General features: G+C 34.1%; 1 protein-coding gene across 1 annotated transcript in view; it reads right to left on the minus strand.

Moving 5' to 3' along the window:
• HELRODRAFT_67852 (hypothetical protein) overlaps positions 1-6,000 on the minus strand; it is a gene marked incomplete at both ends in the record, with an annotated part of 36,300 nt that overhangs the window by 17,232 nt on the left and 13,068 nt on the right. The window lies entirely within an intron of this gene.

Genomic DNA, 6,000 nt, shown 5'->3' on the forward strand with positions numbered 1-6,000 from the left:
TGTGAAGCATTATGTCTAAAGTTAAACGTTCGACTACTAAAGGCATCAAAGTTGGTGTTAATAGCGTTACATGCTGTTTTTGTGATTATGTTCTGCCTGCAGAAAATGTACCTAAAGACATTCTGCCTGCTATGAACAACTGTAAAAATCTCAGATACGTTTGCGATGGTTGCCTCAGGTCTTTCGATGGTTTGAAAACATTGTCCAAATCAATTCTGGATAAAAATGATGAAATAGAATTGGAAATTAAAAAGATTTCCGAACATACAACCGCGTTATGTAAAGATTTTTGCGAACTAAAGCAATTGGTAGTGGCAAATGGTGATAGGTTGAACCAGATCAACAGCGTCGACAATACGCTCGATAAATCATTTGACAATTTCAAGCAGCAGATGAATGAATCTTGGACTGGTATAGTCAAAGGGTATCGATGCGGTTAAAAATGACGTCAAGGTTGTGCAGCGTACCCTCGAAGTGGTGAATACTATCAAAGAGAGAGAAAACAATGTTATTGTTATTTTATTATTTATTATTATTATTATTATTATTTTCAACTTAATTGAATCTAATAGAAAGGACAATGATTCAGTTTCTGCTATTTTGCGCTTTTTCACTGATTACTCTATCAAGGATGATGATATTTTAAGTCACCAGACAAGGGAGGAAAATTGATGATTCCAAAACTCCACGTCCAGTTATTGTTAAATTTGCCAGTTTTGTCATCAAAAACAGTCATGCGTAGTATTTCGAAAATTAAGTCTCTCGAGGGTGAATTCAACAAAATCAAAATCAGTCATGATCTAAAACGTGATCAGCGGGTTGAGCTGCGAGGATTGATTGCTGAAGCTAAAACTAAAGAAACTAATGATGACCATTTTTTATACAGAGTGAGGGGCCAAGTGGGACGCTGGAAAATAGTAAAGCTTCAAAAAACTGCAATCATCTAGTATTAAATTTTGGTCTTCTTAATATAAGGTCTGTTATAGCAAAATTTAATGTTGTTTATCAATTATCTGGTGGGTTGGACATTTTCCTTTTGTGTGAAACGTGGCATGGTTCTCCTGAAGATCCGTCTATTCAGTTGGCCATGCCGCCAGGTTTTAGTTTCTTGCAAGTGTTGAGGCCTCATGATCCTTACCATGGTGGTCTTATTGTTTTTTTTAAGAAAATGTTCAAGGCCAGGAAAATTGATATGTTTTCCGGTTTTTCAGACCTTCGAGGCTATTATAGTTGAATTTTCTTTTGAGCGTCGCAAAGTTTTTTATTTTTGGTATTTACAGACCAGGTTCAAAATTGGTCACATCTTTGTTTTTTGGTGAGCTGACATCGGTGTTGGAACATTTATTTGCATTGGGTGATGGTTTGATAGTGGCTGGGGATTTTAACATTCATATTGAAAGGCCTGGTGATACACACTCAATTGATTTGATTGAAATATTTGATTCGTTTCAGTTAACAAACGTGGTTAATGAGCCTACCCATAACTTGGGTGGCACATTTTATTTAGTTGCGTCCACTCCTGATATTCCTTTGTCTAATTGTAGAGTGGATCCCAGTGGTGATTATTCAGATCATGGTCTGATTAATGTTTCATTCTCGGTCAGTGTCAGGCTACCATTGACAACAAGGCGGTTGGTACGCTCTTAAAACCGTTTGGATACATATCGTTTTAAATCTCTAATTTTAAACTCTCCAATCAGTGGTCCGTTTGAAAGTGATGACGTGGATGATGCATTTGTGTTGTTTGATCGTGAGATGAGGAGGGTTGTTGATGACTATATATGTATGTGTGTATGTGTTTGTGTTTATGTGTGTGTATGTTAACTATGAATATATATTGGTATATTCATATATAATTACATTCATATATTTATCTAATTACAGTTTTTAATTTTAATTTAATATGTCGGTTGTACCTAGCCCGATATTTGAATGAGAGTATTCATATGATTTGTGTACGTGTGAATAAGTATAACAGGATGCGAGGTGATGTTTTGTAGTAAAATCCCAATACGATACAATACAACAGAATACAATACATTACAATACATTGTGTGTGTGTGACTATATATGTATGTGTGTATGTGTTTGTGTGTATGTGTGTGTATGTTAACTATGAATATATATTGGTATATTCATATATAATTACATTCATATATTTATCTAAATACAATTTTTAATTTTAATTTAATATGTCTGTTTGTTTGTGTGTATGTGTGTGTATGTTAACTATGAATATATATTGTTATATTCATATACAATTACATTCATATATATCTAATTACAATTTTTAATTTTAATTTAATATGTCGGGCTATGAAAACCATTTGTACCTAGCCCGATGTGGCTCCACTACACTATGTCAACTCTAAACATGTGCCATTAGCCCCTTGGTTCGACGGAGAGTGCAGGGATTTGAAAAGGCTATGTTGCAGATTAGAACGGGTTTATCGAAACAACCCAAGTGATAAAAATAAGAATATCTGGCGACAAGCTATTAAAGATAAATATTGCTTGTTTGTCAAAAAGAAAAATTGTTATTGGAAAGACTTGGTGGAATCAAATAGCAACAAACCAAAACGTCTTTGGAATGCCGTTAACAGTTTGCTCGGAATGGAACAGGTAATGAATGTATCAGAAGTTGATCATAGTTCTCTTGACTTTTCCAAGTTTTTCAAAAGCAAAATTGATGATGTTCGTAATTCAACCAATCATTGTGATGAACCAACATTCACTCCATGTGATCTTGATGAAGAATCTTTTTTTCATACTTCTCGCCCTGTACAGACAGCTACATAAAAAAAAGTCATTTTAGAGTCTCCATCAAAATCTTGTTTTCTTGATTGTGTGCACACAAAGATTCTTAAAAGATTTGTTGATTTGTTTTTACCGTTTTTAACGTTTTTCATAAATTTGTGTTTGAGTTCTGGCTCATTTCCATCTGCGTTTAAAAATGCTGTTGTCACACCGATTTTGAAGAAGAATTCTCTTGATAGACATGAGTTAAAAAATTACCGACCTGTATCTAACCTTATGTTTTTGTCAAAGTTGGTTGAAAGAATCGTTTATCACAATTTGCTTCTCATTTGAAAATTCATAATCTTCTGCCGGTTCACCAGTCGAGTTATCGTGTGTTTCACTCGACGGAAACAGCTTTAATTGATGTTTCATCAAGGTTGTATTCATCAATAAACAAACAAAATGTGTCATTGCTTGCTCTCTTGGACATGAGCTCGGCGTTCGATTGTGTCGATCATGCAATACTTCTCAAAAAACTGAAGTAAACATTTGGACTATCTGGAGTCGTTTACAAGTGGTTCGTGTCGTATCTTGCTGGTCGTATTCAACAAATTTTATTCAAAACAAATTTGGCAGCTGTCGATGCTTTGTCATACGGTGTACCACAGGGTTCCATCTTAGGTTCCATTCTCTTTTTGCTTTATACAGCAAATGTTTACGCAATAATTGAGTCGTACAATTTCAGGTTTCATGCATTTGCTGACGACATCCAAAATAATAGCCAACTCCTCTCCCTCGTCGTTTGGTGATGTGGTCGATGATTTAGTATTGTGTTTATTAGCCATTGATGTTTGGATGATGGGGCACAGATTAAAGTTAAACTAATGCAAGACCCAGTTTTTGCCTGTGGGTAAATGGCAACAAGTGAATAGAGTGGGTATCAAAACTATCAGAATAAAGGAATCTGTCATCGAATTTTGTGCGTCAGCACGAAATCTTGGATTTATTTTTGACACAAACATGACAATGCAATTGCACATAAAGTTGTTGTTTAAAGAATGGTTTTACCAATTGAGAAAATTCAGACTCATCAAAGGATCTCTAAATATGCATACATTGCAATGTTTAATTCACTCATTCATTCACTCGAGGATCGATTATTGCAACAGTTTATTCTACGGTTTACCCAAAAAGTATGTTGCACAGTTACAATTAATTCAGAATCGGGCTGCCAAGTTGTTAACTGGTGGTTCATATTTTAATCATGTTACTCCTATTCTCTTCAATCTTCATTGGTTGCCCGTTCAACAAAGAATTATTTTTGAAATTGCCCTACTGGTGTACAAAAGCATTAATGGATTAGCGCCGAAATATTTAATGGATAGAATTGTTCCAAGAAATGCACCGTTACAGTGTCAGAAGTTACGGTCAAACGATTTAGATTTGTTAACAATTCGTCAAACTCAGCTTGCTGTTGGTTGCAGAGATTTCGCTGTTATTGGACCGAAGATTTGGAACAGTTTACCAGTTGACTTGCGAAATCGTGGGTTGTCAATTACTGAATTTCAAAGAAAGCTAAAAAACCATCTTTTCAGACAAACTTTTTACGATATGATTTGATTGAAGTGAAACATTTAATCAACTTTTGCATTAGCGAATTTAATCAACTTTTACATTGTTAGCGCCTTTGAGCGCTTTATATATAAATAATATAATAATAATAAATATATATATATATTTATATATATATATATATATATATATATATATTTGTGTGTGTGTGTGTATGTGTGTGAAACAGGACATGGATCTGAAGGATTTCGATTAACTTAGCTATGCCACCAGGTTTCTCATTTGTGGATTGCGTCAGACCACACGACCCATGTCATTGGAGATTGGTGATATACTTTCGAAGTGATTATAAATATAAAAAGAAAAATCTACCTTTATTTTCCAAGTTTGAAGCTGTGGTCATCAGAATGAGGATTTGGATTGATCAGTTCTTTTTAATCCCTCTCAGTACTCATTCATGTTTTACTTATCGGCAATTTTAACATTCACGTTGAGAAGAGAAATAGTCCTATAACTCTACGACTACATGAGATACTTGATATGTTCCAGTTGGTGAATTGTGTTGTTCAACAAACGCAACGCATGTGTCTGAAGGTATGTTAGATCTAGTGATTTGTTCACATGATTTTCCAAGTCTTGATACGAAAATTGATCCGTGTTCAATGTACTCAGATCACAGTTATATAAATGTTGACTCAAGTTTGCCCAAGGTTGGTGAAAGCTTATGTCTGATCGTGGAAGGACCTGAATGAATGTTTTGTCGAAGCACTGGCAAATTCTGTAACAAACTGATGAGGTTGATCATGAATTTGTTGTGTTGAGTAGTGAAATAAAACGAATTTTTGGCGATTTTGAACCTATGCGAGTGATTTATCTTAAACAGACAAATGCTGCACCTTGGTTTGATAGCGAGGTAGACGTGCGAAGCGATTCTGTAAGAAGATGGAAATAATCTATAGGAACTGTCCGAAAATTGGGCATCAAAGGAACTTGCGCTCTCATTGAAAATAAACTTTTTTTGACAAGCGTACACATTATTGGAACAATATCGTAAATAGTAACAAAATCAAAATAATCTTCCTAATTGACATCAATAAACCAAAAATAAATACACAACAAAAAATGACAACCTTACTTCCAACCCGGCGCTGGAACAATATCGTAAATAGTAACAAAATCAAAATAATCTTCCTAATTGACATCAATAAACCAAAAATAAATACACAACAAAAAATGACAACCTTACTTCCAACCCGGCGCTTTACCAACAACGAAAACAAAGAAGTAATAAAAACTAGCATCGTAAATAGTGACAAAGAAGAATATGATGCTATCGATGAAGAAAAGGAGACCAAAGAAGATAAACCTGACAAATAAAGAAACCTGACACCTAATTCGCATCAAAGTTCAATTTTACAACACCAAAGTTAATTTTTACAACGTCAAAGTTCATCTTGACAAAGTCAATATTTCCCTATATATACAGCAAGGAGCACTGATGATGATTTATTCGGAATCGAAATATGGCCTTATTTGCAGCATGAATTCGAAAAATAAGTTTATTTTGAATTTTAATAAACTAAACGTTCACCAAAAAACTTTAGTGAGAAAAATCGAAAAAACTAACTATAAACATATTAGCGCCAAACATTTGGTAGAATTTATAGAATATGTAAAAATATATATATA

The sequence above is a fragment of the Helobdella robusta genome (assembly GCF_000326865.2).
Source record: "Helobdella robusta unplaced genomic scaffold HELROscaffold_5, whole genome shotgun sequence".
In the NCBI taxonomy this organism is placed as follows: domain Eukaryota; kingdom Metazoa; phylum Annelida; class Clitellata; order Rhynchobdellida; family Glossiphoniidae; genus Helobdella; species Helobdella robusta.